The following is a 26801-nucleotide window of genomic DNA, read 5'->3' as shown; positions in this document are numbered from 1 at the left end:
TCAGCAACATGTGTACTGGATGGCCAGATGAGAAGTGTATCCCTCACTGGTAAGACCAGACCATAGAGTAATCACACTGGATATACACATCCTGACCACAGTCCCTGGCCAGAAAACCACAGTGAAAAACATGTGTAAAGCATAGGTTGCACCCCTCCAAACCGATGTGCAAGCCACGAAAGGCCCTGTGCAAGTGCAGAATATGGGACACACCGCAGAACATGTTATACAGGCATTCCATGAACACAGCCAGGAATGCTTGGAGAATGCAATCACAAATAACAACAAGACACCATGCCATACACGCAGGCATCTGGCATGCTGGACTCCAGCCATTACCAAACTATGCAAGAGAATGAGGAAGCTACTACATGATAGAGCAAACATAAAAAGGGAAGTAATCACTGATCAGTAGTATGGCAATAAAATATGTCCACACATACAATCCACTAAGGCCAGCCACAACAAGTAGAATCTGTGAATCCAGAGGCAATGTGACACCTGCCCCACGTACACAGACAACCCACAACTCCCCGCAATAAATACAAATATATGTGAGAGATGCAACCATGTATCCAAACCGGAGGCTGAGCTCCCCCAACGCAGCACTGTCAAAACTAGTAAGGAGGAGAAGGTAACCACATACACCACAAACCCAGTCCCACATAGACCTATCACAACTGTAAACCAAACACATAAACACAGAAAAACTTTCCCGGAGGCCCTAATTACAAACACACCACACCAACAGAAGCCTCCAAAGCAGATCCCAAGCAACCACAACCTCCAAACATAGCACATGCAACACATTGTACACAAAGCTGGTGTGCCAAACAGTCACAGGCGAGAAGGAGAAACAACATGCCTGATACAGTTGTAATAGGTGTCTGTATAGGCAGACACACTGCTGTCCCACTCACCAGACTGAACAAGGGAAAGGGTATAGTAAGCTGCCTGTAGGCTGCCACAATATGCCACAAAACACAAGTATGCAGGTCACCCCAAAGCAAGCAGAAATATGATGCACTCATTGTCCATGCTGGTGTGAATGACCTGAGATGCACCTCCCTGGACTACATGAAAAGAGACATGGATGAGCTCTCTGAGTATGTACCCCAGGCCGGTATGACACTGGCCATTTGCAGCATCCAACCCTCACCAAGAATGTTGCCACAGTACAAACACAGAATGATCAGCTTTAACAGGTGGCACAGTTACAGCTGTCAGTTTAAGAGGGTCTAATGTCTTTCTGCTTGAGATGTCATGCATGACAAGCCATGCTGCTGTTCCAGGGATGGCTTGCACCTGTTACCCCTGGGTGTCTGGATACTGGATAAGGCCTTTGCAACCTCCATAGAGCCATACGTAGGCAAGGCCAAAAAGACTACTCACCACTCTAGAAAACATAAGTGGTAAGAAACATAAGGGTAATGCTGACCAATGCCAGATGTGTAAACTGCAATATGCATGCCCCTGAGGCACTTCCCAGTATGGAGAACATCGATGTCTGTGCAGTGACAGAAGCCTGCTGCAAGCCTACTGATAGCACACCAGCACTACCAGGTTATACCACATATCATGCGTTATGGCCCCAACACCTGGACCAAAACATCAAAGGAGGGGGAGTATCCATATGCAGCAAAGACACCCATACGGCCAGGTAACTGACAATGCACAAAGCAGCGGAGACCACCCATGTGCACCTAAGTGTAGTCCAAACTGATGTACAGTCTGTAGCATGCAACAGACCTTACTCTCACACACAAGAACTCCACCCAGACATCCTGAAGACACTGGACAGTATGAATGTCCCACCAAATACCAGACAAGGTACTCACAAATTACCACATATGTGGTAAACCATTATGTATGCAAGGAGTAATCAGGGACCTAGGGACACAAGTCGACAGTAATCTGTCATGTGACGCTCACAATGCCAATGTTTCTAGGAAGATTGACGATATTGGACACCGTATCATGAAAGGATTCACATCTACATCAACAGAGGTCACTGTGCCCCTGTACTGTTCCCTTATCAGACCCATAATCTAGTACAATGACTCATATGGGATGTACCGTACGTGACACCTGCAGTGGTTCGGAAGACCTCAAAGGTACCCCACCAAGAGGATAAAGGGTGTCAAATATATGTCATTTGCTGCCTGGCTGTAGACACCCCAGCTGAATGCAGTCACAGACTGCCTACACAGAGGCATTGTATGTCTGCTGTACAAGGCCATGTCCAACACAGGAGTAATGGACATGCTCTACCACAGGAAATAAAAGCCATTGGAGCTGTGAGAGTGACAGATGTCAGCCTCAACACATAATGAAATAGGATGTGCTGGAGGGACAGATACATAACCCAGAGGCTCCCCACACCCAGTAACAGGATCCCAATCCATGTTAGGCAGAGCCCCTCACTTACACCCCTCAACAGGAATATTGCCAAGTGGATGGATGATCGTACATGTACACTGGGGGTCTTCACTGTGTCACGACCAGACAGAGGCACAGTAAAGAAAATCATAAATGGCCATAATAGTCACTTAGCAAGGGGCAGCGAAAGACACACACAATCTGGCTTGGCTTACTAATGGCCTAGAGTGGCTAGCCTAGTATGAACACATGAACCTATGAAGATACAAATTGTACAGGACACTAAGGATAATCACAAGGCTTACTTAACTGATGGTAGGAACCATGTTGGGAATCCACAGATATGCTCCGAATCACACAGATATTACAAACAAAATACCAAACACACACACATATTGCCAACATGCAACCTGACAGGTGCAGTGCAACCCCCCCCCCCCCCAGAATGCAAAATATCTATTCCAACAGACTGCTGGTCCCCTGACATTGCAGATGCTGAGGTAACAGCCATCATCTGCAAAGCAAAACACACAGCAGCAAAGGTATGTGATGGTGTCCTGGGCTGAGGCCAACATGGACTCCAAGAATAATGAAATGCCAAATCACACTACTGCCCAATGTCAGCATTACCACAGGATATGTACCCAAAGAGCAGTGTACAACAACAGTGGTCCCTCACAACAAAGGTGTTGCCTGAATGGATACTGCAAACTACCACCCCAGGATCCTGACAAGCTTGGTCTGCACAGCTATGGAAAGGATCAATATGTACTGCAGACATAAAGCTATCGTGGACCTACTGATACCGGATCCTACACAGTGTGGCTGTCGTAACTGCAGATCCCGCCCCTAAACATGTCTGACCCATTTGAAACAGTCATTAAGGTCATTGATGAGGGCAATGTGGTCCACACAGCGTAGCTGGACCGTGCATATGCTTCCAGACAATACCCTACGAGTTCAGTATGGATATGTTCACCAGCTTAAATATATACCCCTATGTCAGTAGAGGGGTTGCAAACAAGACCAAGGACAGAACTGACATGGTCAGACATGCTGCATCCATGTCAGACTACAAAGCAGATATGAGTGGCATCCCACAAAGCTTGGTCCTGGGACCCCCCCCCCGTTCCATTATATGTCCCATAGGTATGGGCCAACATGGAAGGACTGTGTCTGAACATGTATGCAGAGGAGTACAAACAGCCCACCATATCCGACCCCCAGCTGACACAAGCAACCCACAAAAGGGCCACCTAGAAACAGACAACTGGAGCCATAGCCATGTCAGCAAGCTAATTGCAGAACTGTGTATAGACAACCACTGTGGATATACAGTAAGTGCCCACAAATTACCACACATGTGTTAACCCATTACATACCTAACATGTAATGAGAGACCTGGGGACACAAGGTGATAGATATCCTGCACTGGACAAACATGTGGCTGTAGTGTTTGCAGAAACATACCATATACCCACCCAATCATTAAGGTTGTCAGATGTAGATAAGGGGAGGTCACTGTGGCTCTGCAGTCATCCTTCATCAGCATCACAATTTACTACAATAGCCCCTGTGGGATATACCTCAGCAGACACCTCCATCAACTGTAAAATCCACAACAGTACCCCACCAGGAGTAGCAAAGAGCATGAACAGATGCCATGTGTTGCCTGAGTAAACAAACTGCAGCTCCACACACTGCCATACTGCCCAGCCAGAGGCATGCTGTGCCTGATGTATGACGCCATGTCCAAGCTGGAATCAGTGAACATGCTGCACCTTGTACAATCTGAATGGCAGTGAGCTATGCACATGAGAGACCTGAACCCCAGCACTGACATACATAGGACAATATGTACAGAATGATCCATAACACAGAAGGCACCCCCACTCTTGAGTAAACACCTGGTACAGGTTAGCCAGAGAGTCACCTATCGATACCCCTCAAGAGGAATCCTGATGAGTGGATGGGAGATGGTAGGTTAACCCTGGGTATCACTGTTATGTCAGAGGTAGACGGAGGCACAGTATACTAACCATGACATATGTCATGGCAAACTCCAGTTACAATGTGTGTCAAAGGACAAACACACCCTGTGACTAGCATCAGAAATGGCCTAGGGAACATCGCTAGTGTTTGCCAATGTCCATCTATGTTGTGGAATACACTACCAATGTTGGACGAGTCTGGTGTAGGTAGTCCATATCTGAACATAATGCAACATGGTCATATGTGCACAACTGGCCCCTACACAGTCTGTTGTGCTCACTATGAAGATGTCAAGCAGTGATAGGACTAAAGATCAGGATACTGTCCACCACAGTGAAAGTACTGAACCAGTACACTATACGGTACTACAGTGTTAGGTCATTATGAAAGGATGTTGACAACTGTATGCAAAGTATCCCATGCAATCCCTGCAGGCACAGTATAATCCTTGTTGTGGCAGACACGAAGCAGTTGGCCAGCTAATACACAACATGACACCCAACACACAACCATAAACGTGAGATATTGTTGAAGTTCACACACACCCAAATATGTGGTGGACTTCAGAGTGCAACATATGGAAATCTCACACTGGGCATGCTCGCACACTTTGATAAATGAGGCATATGTCAGACAACATGCCATGGAAAGGCTGAACTGGGCATGCTCACACACTTAGGCCATATCTCCATTTAGCAGTTGGCCACACATATCTGGTATTTGTACGTGTCATTCCAGGAACCAACCACAACACAGCAATCTGCCCAGTGCACACAGTAAATGACTACAGAGACATAAGTGATATAGTGGATCGCCCTCATATTCAAACATCTTCCACAGATACACAAGTTGTTCATAGGAACAGGGAATGGTATGGCAATCAAGACCTGCAAACAGTAGAACAGCACAACAACTGTTGTGCATCTGACAATTGAACATATGGGTGTAGAGGTCAATACTAGGCTTGTTGCCCTAGGGAATGACAGCTTAGCCAGAGTGTGCTTGGCATCTGCATCCCCAGTACAGTAGGCTACTGTGCCACTGTAAAGTAGGTCACATAAGGCAACGTGTGAGGCTAGTGAGCTGTGCCTCTGTCAAGCAGGGGCACAGTGGAGATCCCAGGGTTTGAGTGTGCTAAGCCACAGCCATGTTGTTGGTGTGTGCTGGAAGAGAGTTGCTGAGGACCTCTAACAGTAAGTGGCCATCAATAACAGACTGAGGGGAGCCCTATCTGCATTGTCTGGACAATTCCACTGTCAACACTGTGTTGTGATGATTATGTGGGAATGAAGTATCATGCTGGAACTGTTCACAGATGTCCTCCCTCTGTGGGCTACAGCTCTGCAACGTATTAGCTCACTCTGTCTGTTGGACGGCACATATATGGCTGGTGTACATCTGACAGGTGTCTTGTTGTGGAGCAGTCATGGGTATATGTGGGATAGCACGATCAATGCAAACCTTACACATGCTCATAGAATGCAATTGTCAAGGATTATGCAGAGTGGCCAGTATAGTCCCCCAGCATGGGTCCTTTGAAGTCGTCCACCCCAGTCTTCACAAGTGTAGAGTCTGCTTGTGCTAAACACAGTTTGTGTGCAGTGACAACCTTGCCTGGGGGTGGGGATGGGATATGGATGTCCAGGGAAAGGTGGGTATGGTCAGATATCAACAATGGTGGTCTACCTCTGGTGTGGAACAGTGAGTACCCATGTTGCAGATGGACAGGTGCAATATGTATTCCCCCATGTGGCTGTGGTGTGTGGTTCTGCCATAGCACATGGACCCACAACTTGTAGTGGCTGTAGGGTAAAGTGGTAGAGGCCTGTGTAGTTCCCACACACAATATGCCTGTACCTGATGTTAACAACTGGAATGGTGTATGTGAACACCTGCATATCCCGGCACTGTTCCCAGGGAAGCTAAGTGTGTGTCTTGGATGTGGGAGTGGTGTTCTGGAATGGTTGTGTTGTGTGTTACAGGTCCTGTGGTCACGAAGCATGGTATAGAACATAACCTGCCAGTGCGATGTGCATATCTGACCCTGACGTAGGTGGCTGCAAATGCATATATATATACTATCCCCCACCTGATAGGTAGTACTAGATGTACATACCTCTGTAGAAATAAAGATGTCAGCACCCTATAAATACTGCAGGTGCAGACCAGATGCCCAGTAATTTGGTTAGTGCACTCTGCTAATGCGTCACTCTCAAGTGTCATAATATAGGTAGGTAGGAGTTCAAACTATGCAATTGCTCAGTGTGTGTGTGTGTGCGGGGTTGATGTGTGTGCAAGTCTGTGTGAGGGAGATGTCCCTTTTTGCAACTGTGAAAGTACTCTACAGGATGCACATTCCCCTATCTAAGCACGGATGATGTCAGCACCCTATAAGTACAGCAGGAGAAGGGAAACCACACAATAATTCGAATAGCGTGCTCTGCTAATGCATCTGTCACAAGTGTCATAACATAGTTAAGTAGAGGCTTGAATCCTGCAACTGCCCAGTGTGTGTGGCGGGGGGTTCTTGTGTGTGTGAGGAAGTTGTCCCTTTTGGCAACTGTGAAAGTACTCTACAGGATGCACATTCCCCTATATACGCACGGATGATGTCAGCACCCTATAAGTACAGCAGAAGAAGCGAAACCACCCAGTAATTTGAATAGCATGCTCTGCTAATGCGTGTGTCAAAACATAGTTAAGTAGGGGTTTGAATCCTGCAACTGCCCAGTTTGTGTGGAGGGGGGGGTAGTGTGTGTGCAAGTCTGTGCAAGGAAGATGTCCCTTTTGGCAACTGTGAAAGCACTTTACAGGATGCACATTCCCCTATCTAAGCACGGATTATGTCAGCACCCTATAAGTACGACAGGAGAAGGGAAACCTCCCAGTAATTCGAATAGCGCGCTCTGCTAATGCTTCTGTCATGAGTGTCATAACATAGTTAGGTAGGGGTTTGAAACCTGCAAGTGTGTTTGTTTGGATGTGAGGAATTTGTGTGTGTGCAATTCTGTATGAAAGACGTGTACTTTTTTGCAATCAGGAGATCACACTACATGATGCACATTACCCTTTCCAAACACTGATGATGTCAGCACCCTATAAGTAGAGCTGGAGAAGAGACACCTCCCAGTAATCTGAATAGCGCACTCTGCTAATGCGTCTCTCTCAAGTATCATAACACAGTGAGGTAGGAGTTTGAAACCTGCAAGTGTGTGTTTGGATGTGAGGAGTTTGTGTGTGTGCAATTCTGTATGATAGACATGTGCTCTTTTGCAATCAGGAGATCACACTACATGATGCACATTACCCTTTCCAAACACTGATGATGTCAGCACCCTATAAGTACAGCCAGAGAAGAGGAACCTCCTAGTAATCCGAATAGTGCGCTTCGCTAATGTGTTTCTTTCACGTGTCGTGACATAGTTAGGTAGGGTATGAATCCTGCAAGTGTGTATGGGGGTAGTAGGGTGTGTGTAAATGCAAGTGTGAAAGAACAGATCCTTTTGGAAAATACTGCAATACAGCAGATGCTGCATATTCCCCCAGTAAACACAGGGGATGTCACCACACTATCAGCACAGCCAAACAGGGCTAGTTGGCCAGTAATGCCAATAGTGCGCTCTGCTACTGGGTCTATTACCATTGTCAGAGTACAGATAGGTATGTTTTGGAAAGCCACAACTGCCACGTGTGGTTGTGTCACACATTATGACCTTTTGTGGGTCTTTGTGCATAACAATGCATGCCATTGCCTAAACCAGCAATGGCAATGCACACATGATGTATGTGTGTGACACATACACATAAATACCTGTGACCTGCAGTAGTTACCATGTCTGACACGTGCCTCGAGTGGATAAATGGTATTTGCAATGCATAACAATATGACTGTGTCTTACTGTGCAGGGGCTGCACGCGGTATGTGTCTATACAGTGTGGGTGTATATGGTAAAATACCTACAGCAGGGGATACACATCTGGTCTGGGCCATATAGTCTACATGTAGTCAATGTACAGGTGCTGCATGTTCCCACCTGTTGTGGGAGTGGTAACATGTTATTTCACTGCATGCATTAGTATTCCCATGAACCAAACACCCAGATATTCACACCATTGAACAGCGAGCATAACACATGCATAATATGAACAGCAATACACAGTCCAACAACATGCAGGGTTGATTGATGGTAACAGGCCATCAGGTTTGGATGTATGAACAGGGCAGATGCATCAAAGGACATGCAAATATTTATGACCCAACAGTACAAATGTTCAGGGGTGTTAATTGTGATTGCACATACCATTTTCACGTGGAATGGGTTATATGTGGTTATAGGGTGGGGTGAAGAAAATAATATTAACACCTTCGAATACCAATACATATGCTGTACATTTCTAATAGCTGCACATATATATATATATATATATATATATATATATATATATATATATATATATATATATACACACACACTACTGTTCTAACTACAGTTTCCTATATGATAACTACTTCAGTTTGGTGATAGGACTGTTACTGCTACATCAATATACATTTTATTGTTCTTCATACACATTCATATCTGGCTTTGTACAGCTACATCATCCTGCTACATTTGCTTTATATAGCTATAGACAACTGTGGATGTTTGGTATGTCAGACAATCATACTATCTGCATATTGCAGACTGAGAGCAACATATCCAGATTTTGGGATACACATTCCAGCTGCAGCAACACTTTGAACAGATTTTGCTGTTTGGTTTTGCTTCTCACATGCATTTCATTCTGTACTGACTGCAGTATACTTTATTCAGGGGTTATTACTACTTTATTGGTGGATTCATAACACTTTCTCACACTCTCTCACTTGTTTTCATTTTACTATTCAGGATGGTACTGACTTCTAGGCTTTATTGACATGTTTTACCTGTAGTTATTACAATCCTTTCCAGCAGTCTCACTTCTGTCATGTTTCAGTATTTCGACAGGGGTATATTTCACACGTGTGATTTGCTCATCTTCTGCAGCTGCACTTTTCAGACTGCTGCAGGTTGTGTACTATTATATTACAGGTGGGGCATCTTTATTTCAGACTTTATTTCAGACATTTTCATTTTTCTGTTTGGATTACAGACTGCAACACACTTTTGTAATCAAGCAATACTTGCAAACACTCTTACACTGTTACTTGCACATTCTATTACTTAGTGACTACACTGCACTCTTTTGCTAACTGTCATACTTTTATATTTCTTTACAGTTACTGGGAGATGATTACTGACCTGCCTGGTGGCGCAACAGCACCAGCCTATCGCCATAGGCTCTGCGGTTCGCAGAACAGACACCTGCAGCTGTAATATAAATGAAGTAATATTGGAATACACATCTCCATAATATCAGCTAGTTTAATTTCTTACATACATAATTACATGTAACTTACTCAGTAGTGGGGCATTGAGCATTTGCCGGGCCTCCTGGATCCAAAGGTTCAATTGGTCCTGCTTGCATCTCTTCAGGTCCGCATGGTGGTGACGAACCTGCTCACCAGTGCTTGGAATCCCTGTGGCACTGGTGAGATCATGAGCCAACCGGTCCCACGCCTCAGCCTTATATGCTCCCCAAAGGACCTGGCCCTGCATGAGTTGGGCCTCATAATTGTGGACTAGGAGCCAGACCATGTATCTGGACTCCTCAATGCCCCACCTCTGCGCTCGAAAGCAACTTCCCTCACCTACTCATGTCATTCTGGCTGCAAGTCAGTTCTACAATTGTTTATGCTGTGTATTCCCACCTATGGGGCTTATATATGCCGTTTTTCCCGCACATATCTGTGATTGGCCATTTTGGAATTGTATCAACTTCACAAAACCTGCTTTGTCATGCTCCACTTTGTATTCATTCCTATATATTTGCTATTACTGCATCTATAGGTGCTGCTGTCATGGCTTAGTGGTTCAGTACCTTGACTATGGTGCATAGTATCCTGGGTTCGAACCAGGCCACTGCTTTTTATTTTTTATGACTGTCTAGACAGGCTGAGGGGTGTGTCTGTTTAAAGGCAGTTTTGATACAGCTTGCTCAATGTTGCCCGTCGGTTAGCTTGTTGGTGCAGTGCGCAGCTCCGCGCAAACGGGTTACGCTGGTTTATGCTTCATTTGGCTGTTAGCACGCATATTACGCTCAGCTCAGCTAGAGGCACACAGTTCCAGCATGTTAAACCACTGCTCACCTACAGGCACTCATTTTACACTTGTTAAACCACTGCTCACCTACGGGCACTCATTTTACACCTGTTAAACCACTGCTCACCTACGGGCAGATGCACTCACCTTGTTAAACTGTAGCTCAGCTATAGGCACATCTCGCATTTTTTATTATTTTGTTATCTCACATTTCTTCAAAATAAATGGACTATTTCATTACATTTTACATAAACTATGATTTTATATGTGTACAAATTTGTCAGGGATGTGTTTTGTGCTTATTTTACTAAAAATAAAAACTGATGTTGTGGGGGCTCGAACCATGAATGCCTGCTCTTCAGCCAACGTCTATACCGCTATGCTATTGCTTCTTGGCTTACTTTGCATATTTAGTTCTTATATCCTTTTCCACTGACTGCTAACTGTGGCTAAGCTACGGGCATGCCAGCGCAAATGAGCGCACTCACGGGCAAGCATCTTTACGATTTAAAAAAAATATATAACATGTCCATTTATATATTTTATGTTCATAGTCTGTGGGGGCATGTGTTGTGTTGTGTTTATTCACATTTCCATGGCCTCTGTCGTGGGTGTTTACTTTGGGCAATTTTACTCTTCTGGGGGTGTGTCCGCTTGCAGGGCTCGGCCTATGGACACGCCCCCTACTGTCTTCCATGGACTGCGTTAGCCTTCGGTGTGATTCAGCATGCCCTCATGCATATGCATGACATGCTGACGTCACACCGTTTAACTGCAGCCTCCGTGTAAGCCATGTATCTCTTACACGGAGGCTTCGTGAATCCTGCCCTTGTCTACATTAAAATGGATACTGTTGTAAGTGCTGTGGAGTCACACAATGAAATGTGTCTCATGGAAATATCTACATTTCTCTATCAGGATTGTGTAGGACACACCTACGGGTACACATCTACAATCAACCCATCAACTTCAGACCTCAGAATTGTATGTCAGCACAGCAGACAAATGTCATCAGAATGGTAATACTGTATAAAATTCAGTTTGGCATGTATTTTGCCTTGGGTTCCGAGATTCACTTCATAGGATGTGACTAGGGTAGTGACTTGATAGTGATTAGGAGCATAACTGTTGCATCGCAATATAATGTTCAATGTCAGATGACATAGATGTTCAAGGTTTGTCTATCAAGGTCCACAACAGCAGTGATACATGTTAGATAACATTTTCACAGCAATTCATGCAGCCTGCCTTTCAACAGGGTACTGGAGTTGCTCTGCTTGACATGGATGTGAGGCCTACTGCAGAGGAGCGTCAACCTTTGAGAGATGTCTTATGTATGTCATACTGTACATTTAGGTTTCTGGAACATGTATCTGTAGTACCACATTAGTTAACACAACTTCCATTTGCTGTCTGTTTGAAAGGCATTGCAGCCTTGCATGGCCAAAGTTCTTACTGAAAACTTGAACAAGTTTTCTGTGACTGCATAGACATCCGCATCTTCACTGCAAAGAGTGCCTACAGAGAGTGTGTTTTACTCTGTGAACCATGACGATTTAGCAGCATGACTCTTACTTTGCTGGAGTTGTACATTGTCATATTTGTAAGTCTGCTCTTGAGACCATGACTAATAATGGGATTATGGTTCAGGCAAGTGCCATATGTGTGGCAAAACAGTGTACTCAGTCCACCATGTTATCTCACACTTTCAGGTACTGTTTTACCTTAGAATGACACCATGAACTTAATAACATCTTACATGTATGCATCTGTCAGGCCACTATGTAACCATGGCCTGTCCTGAAGTACATACAAGCAATAATCTATTGTTAAACACATTAGCAGTGTCTGCTGAACAGAAGTTGACAGCATCCCATAGGGTGATGTAAAATGCTCTGAGTAACATCCACTAACAAGTCACACACACACACACACACACACACACACACACACACACACACACACACACACACACACACACACACACACACACACACACACACACACACCAAGCTGGCTGCAGTGAGAATAGAATAATACCTATTTAAGTTTACAGACTACAAAACACAGTACTTATCACATGCACCAGGGCTCAAATTTGAAATTAACATGACTTTAGGTAACCTTATAGTAGATGACGTCAGTAGGCCTTGTAGAGGACAAGAGTTTGAAGACCTGCATCAACTGCAAGGCCCAAAACAATGCAAAACCATGCCATTGTGGAATTCATACTTACATACACAGTTGGGCTGCAGGGAGAAGAAAACCCCTACCTATCTAAATTTACAGACTACAGAATGCAGTATTTAATCACATGTGCCATGGCTGAAGTCTGATATTAGCATGATTTTAGGTAATCTTATAACAGATTACATCAGTAGGCCTTGTGGAGGACAAAAGTTTGGAGGCCTCCATCAACAGCAAGGGCCAAAACAGTACAAACCTATGTCAGTTTGGAATTCACACTTGTTCTTCAGGGAGATGCACACACACGTAGAACTTGAATGGGCTGGAATGAGATGAGAACCCCTACTTATCTAGGTTTATAGGTCACAGAATGCAGTACTTAACACATGTGCCCCAGCTCAAGTCTGATTTAGAAATGACTGCAGGTGAACTAATCCTAGAGGACCTAACCAAACCCTGTGATGAACAGCTTGGAAGGCCTGCAGAGTCACATTGCTTCTTACTGTCATCTGTGGCTAGTAGCCTAGCAGTCAGATAACTGTTTAGTAGCCTACCTATGTGACAACTGTAAACGTATTGGGAATATGTGTCTGTTTGCATTTGGATGGGCACCTGTGGTCACAATCAAGTTGCCCTGTCCATGATTGAGCACACAACATTATACATTGTACAGCTTGTTCAGTTTTTGATGTATGTGTGGTATAATCCAGCAGACATGGGGTCTGTAGTGAATGAGGGTGTTGTTGCTAGCATAGATACAAACAGATGGCTTCACAATATACATATTCTTATACTGTGCTATACATTTTCAAGGTTTCCACATGCAGTCTTAGGGAGACATTGTCTGGAATAGTAGGGCACTATAACTCTCCACTGTCCAGATGTTTGCAGTAAGTCCATAGGTCTGACTAATATTTATGTGTGTTTCACAGTAAACTGTGGTTTGCTGTGAAATGTGGCATAATTTAGGCACAAAGTGAGAGAAGACAGTCAAAGATCTGAACTTCAGACTTCACAATATTCCTCAAAATGAAACACATGTTATGCTATGCACTTACATGTTTTGTAAGTGCATTATTTACAGTAGAGCCCTTACTTTTCATCCTTTGTTCAACATTATCTGTAGCTTAGTGCAGCTTTCCACACTATGAGTTGGGTATGTAGGGCATTACAGACATACACACACAGATATATATATATATATATATATATATATATATATATATATATATATATATATATATATATACACACACACACACACACACACACACACACACACACACACACACACACACAGACACACGTGTGTGTATTATATGTATATGTGTATCTATACATAGAGAGACATATATATATATATATATATATATATATATATATATATATATATATATATATGAAATTGTGCGCTGAGCAATGGATTTGCACTCTGCTTAACTAAGTGTATGGGCATGCACATTGGCATTTTTGGACCTGTTTGCATGTTGATAAGCAGTGCTCAATTAGGAGGTGCATTGCTTACATCAGAGACTTGCTATTACATAACCTAAGACTCCAGCCCATTGCAAGCTGTACTCCAGGCAGGGATTTGTTTGTTTCGCAGTCTGATTTATCTCCGTGTTTCTGCATTGTTGCACTTCGCACACATTCGCTAAGACATATTGAATTGGCTGTACATGTGGTTGGCATGCAAATGTGGAATTAATATCAGAAAGATGTTAATAATAGTATAGCACACACAGAGTTAGTCAGTAAAACACAACTTATTACTAGTTCACATCCAAAGTATTTGTTTATCTCCAAATTAGAACTCTGAACACCATCACACAAGCTGACTGCCTTAGTCCTTTGAGCCACAGAAGCAACTTGACAGGAAATGGACCATTCATTACAAAATCACCTGCATAAATATGTACATTGCTATTCCTCATTTACCTAACACATACAATGTTAGATCAAATTTAATATTACTGTCCTGAGACTGTGTGGCATGCTAGCTATGTCAAATCCTCATATAGCATAAATGAGTTACTGTTGTGGCAGTTGCAAGGGGAAGCTGCTGTTTTGAGAGGTGGGGGAACAAACCATACATTCTGTTAGGATACACACTAGTCTGACTATCATTTAACCTCACTTTCTAACTTCTCCCTTGAATGATGTACCAGTAATCTGTTGCAGTAAGACTGCATGAATATTTCATGCATGAGGCTTACTGATTACAAATGCAGACATGATAGTGAAATGGATATAAGTTCTGTCCAAATACCCCATTATAATTACCTGCATAATGTACCAGGTCCATAGCTACAATGACATAGCATAATAATCAACTAGAATACTATATAGGTTACGGACTTACCTTGCAAATGCAGCAGTTGACACAACTGTAGTTCATGGTGAACTCTGTCTGATGCAAGCAGTACACAGGCAATGCATGGAAAGGTACAGGATGTGTAAGTTGCCTGGCATCAATTTTAAAATATGTATGTGAGTAGAATAAAGGTATTAGTCCCTAGAGCCCTAGGTTGTCAGTGAATGTGCTATGTGTTATCTCTTAACCAAAGCGAGGGCATACAGTGCATGCCTACGTCTACCTACAGGGACATCAGCAGGGAGTTCCTCCTTTGAGTCCTCCTGTGACTGTGGCTGTGGTGATCTGGGCATTGGTGGGGGGCTGTGTATCCATTCCCTTTCCTGATCCTGCTGCAGCTGTTTCCACAGGATCAGATGTGCAGCATAACACATACTGTGAATATTTGTGGACATCTGCATGGAGTATACTGCAAGGCTTCACCAGATATATAAAGTCACTGGAACCGTGACTTCAGAAGCTCAGACACTTGCTCTATGATGTTCCTAGTTTGTGCATGTGCCTCATTATGGCATTCTTCATTTGTATGTACATTTCTGAAGGGTGTGATCATCCAAGGTTCCAGGGCATAGCCAGCATTCCCCAGTAAATGGCCCTATGGGATGTCCGCCCTAGCAAATATGTGGTACAGCTGTGATGTGTGCCAGTTATGGGAGTCATTATAACTGCCAGGGTTTCCAGCACACACATTCATGATAATCCCCTGGGCATTGCACATGACTTGGCAGTTGATGGAGTGGTATCCCTTGCAGTTAATATAGATTCTACTCTACTCACCAGGTAGTGCCTTGATGTGTACATGAGTGCAATATACAGCCCAGTACTTCAGTGTAGTGTGCTGCATGGCAGAACTGTTGCATATTGCTGGGCCTCACCTCAGGGGAAAGGGAAAAATATATATGCTCACTGTCATGTGGGAGCATAGCATCCAGGAAATGGTGGAGTATCCTGGATCCTGATATCTGTGGCACCCCCATCATGTCCCCAGTTGGTCTTTGAAAAGTACCTGTAGCTAGTATCCCAAGGGCTACACATACCTTAGTGTTTGGTGGAAGGAGGAAAGGGTTGTCTGTGTACATGAGGCAATTGTAACATTGCTTCAAAATGCCCAGATTCACCAGTTGGACTGGAAAGTACACCTGAAACTGCCCTTTGGACATGCCTGGAAAGGTACAGTGAACTGTTTTACTGATTGGCTGGTAAGGTCGAATAGAGAGCCTTGTCCTTCTCTACAGTATGGGAGGGTCTAGTGCTAAGCTTTATTAGTGCTTGCTATGAGTTTTGAGCAAGTGCCAGGATGAAAACTGAATGGTTTGAATGCTTAAGTTGAAAGTTTGTCTATTTCCAAGGGAAAAATTGAAGAGTAGACTTTATGGTGCCGGGAATAGTTATACCCTAGCTAAATGGCGCTGCCTGGTGCACAAAACCTTGTAAATGAGGATTGTATAGCAGGGAAATGAAAGAGATAGAAATTAGCCCAAAATAGCCAATAAACTACTAATTTCTGCACTGAAACCACTCCTCCAGGGACAGATAGGCTGCTCAAAGTTTCCTCTCTCACAGTGAACAGAGAAACTTCCTTCTATCCAAGTAAGGTATGGGCAAACACAGAAACTTGTAACAGCCCTGAATTCAGCACTAACCTGAAAACTGGACTATACTAGCTTAGAAAGGTGGGAAAACAAGTATTTTTTTTTTTTTTTTGTTTTGTTTTGTTTTTCAGAAAATAAAGCAGATGCAATAAAGAAAACACTTTAAATGCACAGAAATGGCTATCACACTTGAGTGTGTAGCCTACAACAGTTAAACAGGTAATTTAAACCCAAAAACGACTTTGTTAAAGAACAGGCAGTAAAATAAGTACAATATACACCTGAAACAAGCTTTTTAAATGACAGAAACTCTAGAAAATCATAGTTTTAGGCAGAATTAGCTAAAGGCAGAAAGAAAATGCAGAAAAATTATATTTAATCACTCTAAAGTCTCTCTTTTGTCTTTCTGCTGCTGTAGAACTCTGCAGGGGACCAGGCAGGAGCTTGCTTAGCTGTATACTAGCACAAAAACCTTGCAAATGCTGGTTTTATAGCAGAGAAATGAAATAGATGAAATTAGCCCAAAATGGCCAATATATTAATTTCTGGGCTGAAACCACTCCTCCAGGGACAGATAGGCTGCTCAAAGCTCCCTCCCTCTCTCACAGTGAACAGAGAAACTTCCTTCTATCCAAGTAAGGTATGGGCAAACACAGAAACTTGTAACACAGTCCTGATTTCAGCAGTAACCTGAATACTGGACTATACTAGCTTAGAAAGGTGGGAAAATAAGTATTTTGTTTTTGTTTTTTTTTTTTTTTTCAGAAAATAAAGCAGATACAGTCAAAAAACATTTTAAATGCACAGAAATGGCTATCACAATTGAGTGTGTAGCCTACAAATGTTAAACATGTAATTTAAACACAAAAATGACTTTGTTAAAGTGCAGGCAGTAAATTAAGTACAATATGTAGCTGAAACAAGCTTTTTAAATCACAGAAACTCTAGAAAATCAGCGTTTTAGGTGGAATTAGCTAAAGGCAGCACGAAACTGCAGAAAAATGATACTTAATCACTCCAAAGTCTCTCTTTTGTCTCTCTGCTGCTGTAGAACTCTGCAGGGCACCAGGCAGCAGCTTGCTGAGCTATACATTTGCATCCCTTTCTTTCCATGTAGAATCCTGTACATGGAAAATTTCCACATACTCTACTAACGTGGGCATGGAGTCTACATGGATACAGTACTGGTTGTTGGATTGCTCCACCTGGTTAATTTGCATAAAATTCAGCTACTTAAGCCAAAATTTGCATTGCACGAAAGGTTCCATAGTTGCTCATGCATGTGTATGATTGTGCACTACTACATGTAGTTTATTGACTGTAAAATTGTAAGCACCCATGTGCGCATCATAGCGCGATGTGCACATGGGCAAAAAATCTGTGTAAGATTTCTTGAATTTGCACTCTGTTCTTAATGTTAAGATACTAACTTGTCCCGGAAGTGTACATAGATTAACATATCCTATCTTGGGGACGTTGCCACATTTTCCATGCCCACTTCCTCTTTCTTCATTCCTGTTATTCATGCCTGCGCCCATTTTCATCAGTATTCTTTCCCTGCTAAGAGTATATTTCACTGTATTGGCCCTTGCTGCCCCCCATTATTTCATTCTGCAAATAATTGTTGTAGGGTATATTGCACTCAGTACACATTTCTTTACTGTGTCAGTATTGTTGTTATTGCAATATTTTCACCCCTGGTAGTCATTTTGTCTGTCTGCATAATCTCACTTAGCAGGTTTGCTCATAAACAATTTTGCGTGCTTCTTGACTCTGTGGCCATGCTGTTCTGCATGGTTTTCTAGTGGCAGCACTGTTGCTGGTCACGAAACTGTGCTTGTATATATGTAAGCATGTTGAACAGCATGCTCATCGCTCTAACACATAAACTCTGAGTAGGATTCGCACAAATCCTTGAATTCCTGGGTGTATGTCAATTGTTAAGAAAAATAGAAATGACAAGATATATTTTATGACTATGAATATGGAAGTAATCTAAAGATGTGTAATAACAGAACAACATAAGTATAGCACATAAATATAGCAACGCCTACTCTTTTTTCTGTTGGCAGAGATGGAGGGCAGCTGCAGGGAAGGATTCAGCATAAGGGAATAATGCAAGCAAACTACTGGCACATAGAATGAGAATGACTCATTTTCTAATTACAGAAGCGGAGAATATGGTATTAGTTCTGTTGAGACATAAATTGTTTCTTTATTATCTCTAGTGTTACCTGAGTTACAAACTAGACAAACACAAGAATGCCATTTGGGTGATGGTGGCTGATGGTGGTTTTCATGACATTACACTTCATACTATGCTTTCTAAGGAAGAACCAAGTGGACTTTCTTGAACTGATTCTATAGAAATGTTATTCACAAAGTACTATGGAAAAACTTCCCCTGTTTAGCTAGGAGAGGGCACCGACAGCTTCTACTGGTAAGGCAACAGCAGTCCTTGATGTACAACCTTCTGACCACCCACCATATTTAATATATATCAGGAAGCTGTGTTAGCAGAGAGAGATCATTGTGTAGAATGGAGAGTAGTGAAAAACAACTGCCTACTTTTTGTATTGCTTTAAAAGTGTCTGCGCCATCAACATGTGCATTATCTGGGACAGTAATTGCACCTTCATGTTTCGCACCTTCTATGAACATCACGCATTATCATTTTGGATTTGAAAAGTTCTGTGCCTTAACTTTTGAGTTTATGTATAAATTTATGACTGTGTTTGAAGCAAATCAAAATGTTTATCTTTGTAATTCTTACAATTTAAAGACTAAAAAATAAGGTTGTTTAACAGATTACATTGGGCATTCTTTCTTAAGAGGAAATTGTATATCATTTTCCACATAAATATTGACTGTTTCATGGCATCCAGTGGCGGCACACAGGGGCACATGCTCCAGTCCCTGGAGCAGTTTTTCCTCTGAGAACTTTCATCCCTCTGTCATATGGAATCTCATTTCCTTCTCAACATACGTGCATGTACATGTTAGCTTGGGGAGTAAGAGCATGTGTATTTGTGTGTGTTGGTGAAATGCCTCCAGTCACTGTTATTTTTAGCTAGAAGCTGACTTGCTTGCTCAGACTCACACAGTAGACAAATGTTGAGGTAGAAATAATCAATCCCTGTACCCTTGCTCATTAAAAGGTTGAAGCCTTTATCCTCCACACCAACTGGCAGATCTCCATTAATGTCTTTCTTTTTTTTGTTTTTGGTAAGTCAGTGAGGGAGTTTCACAGTTCTCATTGTTCAAAAAGTGCATGTCTATGCAATACCTATTCTGTTAATGTTTTAATTGAAATAGAGTTGTCTGGCACTGAAGGCTTTGTGTTGTTAAATTAACTGCTTCTTGTATTCAAAAGTTCAGGGTTTGAATCCTCCCACATCAATATGACTAGCTCAGGCAGTACTCCTTAGTTACCCTTGAAAAGGAACATTTGTTCCTATAGGTTTATCTGGTTAACAAAAAGCATTTAAAATTTGTCCCATTAAAGATCTTTGCCCCCCCTCCCAAATTATTTTAGATTTGCCAGATCTCATGAGCTTAGGAAGTCATATTTAGTGTATTCTTGTACATTGTTGCAAATTGCAGTCACTAAATAATGGCACGCGTGAGTTTCAGACTTTATATCCTTCAGAAAATGCTTGATAATGCAGAGCTTGTTTATTTATCAACTTTTTAGGTATATAAAAGAAATAGTTAAAAAGCTGTTCCTGATCTTGAACATTATTTCTGATTCTTGAGTTAAAATGTTGAGAGGCCAGTGGAGAGTCATACTGTATTGTTCTCACATTGGCAAGATGAGATACATTTTTGGTCCACTATTTATGAATTTATTCATTCAGTTGATTTCAAGTAAATATTTGAGGTGTACAGTTATACAAGTGGCTGGAATTGAAGGGTGTGTGCATATGTGTGTGTGTGTTCATGTGGGTCAAAGATCACAGTTTTAGCAATATGGGCAGAATTAAGTAATAATAACTAAGATGGGGAGAAACATTAGAGTTGTTTACCACTGAGGATTTTAACTAGAGGTGCTAAGAGAAAATATGAGAGTACTTTGCTTATTTATTTGTTTGTTTGTTTGTTTATTGTAGGGGGTCTGGACAAGACTCTAATGTTTGAAAAGCTCGGTGTGGTAAAAACAATGTGCCAGATTGCAGAAGAATTGCTGTCAGTGTAACTCTACCCTGATTCCTGAAGACTTGCTCTCAGTGTAAGTGACTTAGTACAGTGTATGGCCTATATATAAACTGACTTGCTACTGGGGTCAGATTCCAAAACATCTGCTCTTAGTCTGTTCTCAGTTTAAATGGTCACATAAACAATGAGAACAAGTCTTTTAGAAATAATAAATCACAACTGATGGATAACACTTTTTTTTGTCTTTTAAATGGTATAAAAAAAATTCAGTGTTGTAACCAAGTGACTGTTCTGGCAAGCAGAGACCAGGATATTAAAAGAACATTTTAAGTATAAAGTCTACAGTTTAACCGTGGTGTGAGCAGCTCTTCCTAGTTGTTAGTCAAAGTATCACATTTTGTCAGATAGTGTAATATTCTACATTTTTAAAATGGAAGATTGACTATGGCTGTAGCTGATTTATTTAATGTGCTTGTTGGTATCATGGGTGGTATGGTACTCATGATGTAGCAAGCCAATTCTTACCTGTATTACCAGATGTTAACCAGAGATGGCTGTGCTTTTTTGTGGGGGAGTGGGATTCTTGGCATGCCCATCTAGGGCTTTGGACTTTGCAATTTGAGTTGTTTCTTCCATGGTAAAAAACATGGAAAAACAGGTATAAAACAATAGTTTATCCTGACTGTGAGCTCTCTCCCTAGTTGTTAGTAAATGTTCCACGGTTTACTCATTTGTTCCACCTTATGACTTGAAGTATAGACTTCCATATTTTGAAGATGGGACATTGGCTGTAGCTGCAGTTTCTTTAATTGTTTTGCATGCTGATGCTATGGATGCTACGGTACTGTCAAACCATACTAAAGTGTTGAAAAATGAAGAAGACACAGCTTAATAATTTAAGGATATATAGCTTTAATTACATCAACCATTACAACTACAAATACTTAAAGATTTCTACTGAGGCCACTTCACAGAGAGTTATAATAACATTGAAAAAATCATAACTGCATCATTTTAAAATCCTGCCCCCCCCCCCAAAAAAAAAAAAAAAACTGGAATGATTTATTGTAACCAGCAAGTTCCCATTTCAGTGCTACTAATACCGTTCAACTGTCCCTGATTTTGTAGAATGACTCAGATTTTGCTTCAAAGGTTTGTCCTGACCTGCAAAACATTTTTAATTTTCTGGTAAATTACATGATTATAGTCAATAATGCCGGTCATTAGCTTTACACTTCTTGCTCTTCAAAAAATGGATATTGATGCACAACTTTTTCTTTTAACTTTTCAAGTCAATAAGAATAATATTTAACATTTGTTATTGATTTTATCTCCCTCTTAGTTTTGACTTTGTCCAATATACTTGCACAAATAAGTTGAAAGTTATGGTGCTATCCCAATGCATTCAGATCTAAATTGTTTTGATTGGTGTTATTTCAGAAAACCAGAAATAGGGTCCAAAGTAGTTCATGTTGCTGCATTATCTCGGTGCAGGTTTTGTCTTTATTAGTGCTGTTTCTTTGGAACAGGCTGGAAAACTATTTGCAGTCTAAGATCAACGGGCAGCAAACTCTACTCTGTTGTAGAAGGCTATGATTCTTTTTAAATACCAGGTACTTGGACTGATTTTGCAAAACTGACACTGCAGTGCAGCATGGGGGAGGGCTGTACTCCTGTATGTACTGCCCTTTGCATGAGATGTTGAACTGAGACCCTATCTGTCTGAATAAGTGGTAACTCAGTTGAATGTAAAATATTACAAGACACTTATCAAAAAGAGTAGGAGCTCTCTAATGTCCTGGCAAAATTTTCCTTAGTCAGTATGAATACCACCTCAGATTTCCCCTGAAATGAGGATGTTGGCCTAGTACGACTAAACTGGTCAACAAAAAGTATGTACAGATAATCAGTTACTATGGTTGGCACTATAGCTCACTGATATCTTTTTCTCTGTTTAATGCATTATAATCATTAAGTGGTTATGGTTACTATCTCAATGGACCTACAGCTGTAAACTGATCTTGGTGTTTTTTTCTTAGACTCCACTTAAAGTTCCCTATATATGAGTCATACTAGATGTGTGTCAAACCTTTTTTTAACTTTCATGTAAATAAAATGGCAGTAATGTTAGTCACAGGCATCTTGCTTCTTCTGGAACATATTTTCATTTTTTTGTTTGAATTATTCTGATTTGTATTCTAAGAATGACTCTTACTTCTCTAACAGTAGTTGTAAACGATAAACCAATGATAAACAAAATAATTTATCTGAACTGCTTGTTTTGAGGCTTCCAGTTTTTAGTCAAACTACTGATAGATCTTCTCCCATACTCTTTGTGAGATGTCAAGACTGTCATTGTACTGCTGGCGCTTTTAACTCTTACTTCTAATGCAAAGAACTATTAACAGATATTTAAATTACATTGTTATTCACCAGTGTCCGCAATGCGAAGATATGTGTTTTATCCCAAACATTGGCAAAATGTGCCATATTTAAAAATATTTTCATTGCACTTGTGTATTGATAGCTTTACCCCTGACTTGTTAATTTGTATCATATCAACACTCCATTCAATCCATAATCCTTGAGCATGACATATTTGGAGTTTTTTCTGCATTCTCAGCATTTCTAGGATTTGTAAGATTTGATCTTTCATTTTTAACAATGGATTATGGGTGAGTTGTGCAGTCTATACTTAATGGTATGGTGTTTTTTTCTTCATGTGTCTCATGTGCTCCACCTTGCGTGTTCCTGTTGTGCCTCAGCAAACAGCGAGCCTGGAGCCCCCACTGATAGCATCAAGAAGATTTATGATGATAGGAAGTCCCAAACTGGTGAATGATGAATGAGTGATATAAATGACTTTACCATGTCATGGAAAAAGATACTTATTTACCTGCATTATAACGACTGATAGTACAAATGGGACTGCAAAATGTGTGGGACAAACAGAATGTGCTTCTTTTTCTGGAGATGATACTCATTTAATTAATGTTTGTCCTAAAAGGAGGTGTACTACATGTGGTGAGAAAGGTGATACTGCTAAAAACTGTCAGCTTCCCTGTAGAAAATGTGTGTGCAGATATTAGAGAATGGACTGTACTTTTGCAGATGCTTCCTTACAGGCAGATAACCAAGACTGCTTGTGATAATACTACATGATTATCAGTACAATCTGCTGCTACTGTATTAAGTGATTCTGAAAAGGCGACAGTGGAGAAGTTGTCTAGTCCTCTTAACAACACAGTAATTGAGGTTTTAGTTGTAATTATTGGAGATCCTATAGGCTGTTATCTTTCATTATAGGATAAAGGACAAGGTAGTATACCTAATTGCTGTATATTACTATAGTTCTCTAAAAGCCGCTTTTCAATAAGATAAAAAACTTTTTTGTTAATTAATATGTATATAGTCATCAGAGGTGATGTTAATTGTGGCATTAAGGACAGAAAGAAGAAAATAAGGTCAGATATTAAGCTTTGCTCTCAGCCTTTAGATATTTTAATATTTAAATTGGTAAACTAAGACCACATACCTGCCATAGAGCTGGCAGAAATTAATTTTGTGATTTGTTCTAGAGCCATCTAATTAATATCTAGCAGGACTATTACTGCAGAATCCCCAGATCATACAGCAGTTTAGTATCTTTTTGGAAATTATAGCACTAACCTTTGGATAGGAACAGAGCCGGCTCATGGTCAAATGAGGCCCTAGGCAGAGTAATAGATTGGGGCCCCCAAGAGCAGCACCTCCTGCAGCAACCCCATACCTCTCCCCATAGCAGCCCCCTCCACAGCTATTCCAGTGTTCCATTATATAGTTGTTTCTCACTAGTTACCATAAACACTATTCAAACCTGTCAGTGTGTATAATGTGTTTTTATTTACTTCTACAATGATTACAGGTATTGAAATAAAATAGCACAAACACCCATAGTCATTTACTAAACAAGCAATGCAGTCTCAGAATGAAAACAGACTTAGCATGAGCCATAAACGTCTCTGTCATTGAAGCTCACATTCATTGAAATTGCATTAAAACCCACATTCAAATAAAATGCATCATGGCAGTAGAAAATTAAGTTTACATTTGGGTTGTTTTTAAAACATAGGCTCCTTGCACACATTTCTTGGGCATGCATACATATATGTATTCTTTGATTCACCTTCCTGATTGTATAAATTATATTCCTCATATAATACAGCACAATTTGTTAGAGTGTGTTTTAATTTTGTAGTTTTGAACATTTTTGGAGTAAACAACGGAACAAAATATATGACCCAATAATGTCAAAATTGCCTATTTCAGAACATTTTAACCATAAAAGCCCACTCAAACTTCTGCCATTGCAATCCGCCAGTATAAGTCAATAAGCAGAATCTCTGCAGAAGTAAAGGTCATCCAAATAATTCCACATTAAAGATATCTGTAACTAATGAAGAGGTTGCTACTGGGAAACAACTTTACATTTCAGTGTTTCATCTACAAATTCAGCACCTGCTGCCCCTGAATAATTAATTGCCTATGTTACATTGAAAAAAAAATGGTAAGCTGGTAATATTACAGTAAGGAATGATTGAGAAACTAACAACAGGTTCATAGTTGCTAGACATTTCATACAAAGGAGGACACACTCAGAAATGCAAAACCCCTGTCCCCCCTTAAAATGCACCAAATAATCCGCAATCAAAAGGACACTGCAATATTAGCACTCCATATACATGACATAGGAGTAGAATCCACAGTCTTCTGCACCAATGACAATTATGCTACTAACACTGCTTTCAAGTTCTGCAGCACAAACAGTGACTTCCATTTGTTAAACAAAACCATTAGTTGCACATTGAAAACAGACTTAGCATGAGCAACAGTAAACCTCTCTTCGCTTGAAACTCACAATTCCATGAAAATGCACTGAAACTCATAATCCCTTGAAAGTGTACTGAAACTCATAATTCCCTGAAAATGTAATGATTCATGGTCTTGTCTCCATTGAAGCTCACAATTCCTTCAGTAGGCTGGTAGTTCATGTAGAAAGTTCAGGATCGGTCTCGACTTGAAGCCCACAATTCGGTCAGTAGTTTCATAGTTGGTGTAGAGGATTCAAGGTCTTGTCTCCACAAAAGTTCACAATAGGGAACATGTAATCACTACCCTCTCAAAGGTAAAAAAATACAGCATCCAAGGAAACCAGTAAAATCCCAGGCTTCATCCTACATGAACTCAGGCAGGAACATGCAGCACCATTAGGCATTCTCTTCACCCAAAGCCTGAGTACTGGCTTCATCCCATGGATGAGGGGATGATGGTGCATGCCACCTACCTTGGCCTGGCCAAAGCCTTCGACACTATTCCCCACTCAGGCATAATAGATAAACTCTCTCAACTAGGTATCAATCTGTATGTTACCTGATGGACAGCAAACTGGATCACTGATAGAACCCACCTAGTCAAAATAGGGGATGCCATCTCAAGTAGTAGACCCGTAATGAGTGGAGTACTCCAGAGATCGGTCTTGGGGCCTCTGTTATTTGAGATATACTTTTCTGAGATGCAGGCCAAAACCAATATGCTTTGGCTGACTAAGTTTGCAGATAATTGCAAGCTGGCCACTGTCATCAATTCACCTAGTGATGTGAACATCCTCCACGAGGGTCTCACCCAAGCTAATTACTGGTGCCAGAAACATGGCCTCAAGCTGAATACCAAAACAATGCATCATCATTCCCTTTGGGGAGAGTGATGTCCTCACAAATTATCACATTAATAACAACATCTTAAGCACCCTATCATTTGTGTGGGATTTGGGCATCCAGGTTGATAGCAACCTGACTTTTGACCACCATGTTGCTTCCATTGTACGGATAGGTTTCTACATGGCCTACCTTATAAGTAAGGGTATCTCATCCAGGGGAAAAGGAGGTCATAATATCCCTGTAT

This window comes from Protopterus annectens, chromosome 4.part1 (assembly GCF_019279795.1).
Source record: "Protopterus annectens isolate FY-2018-M chromosome 4.part1, PAN1.0, whole genome shotgun sequence".
NCBI classification, from domain to species: domain Eukaryota; kingdom Metazoa; phylum Chordata; order Ceratodontiformes; family Protopteridae; genus Protopterus; species Protopterus annectens.
This window is presented reverse-complemented; position numbering follows the sequence as displayed.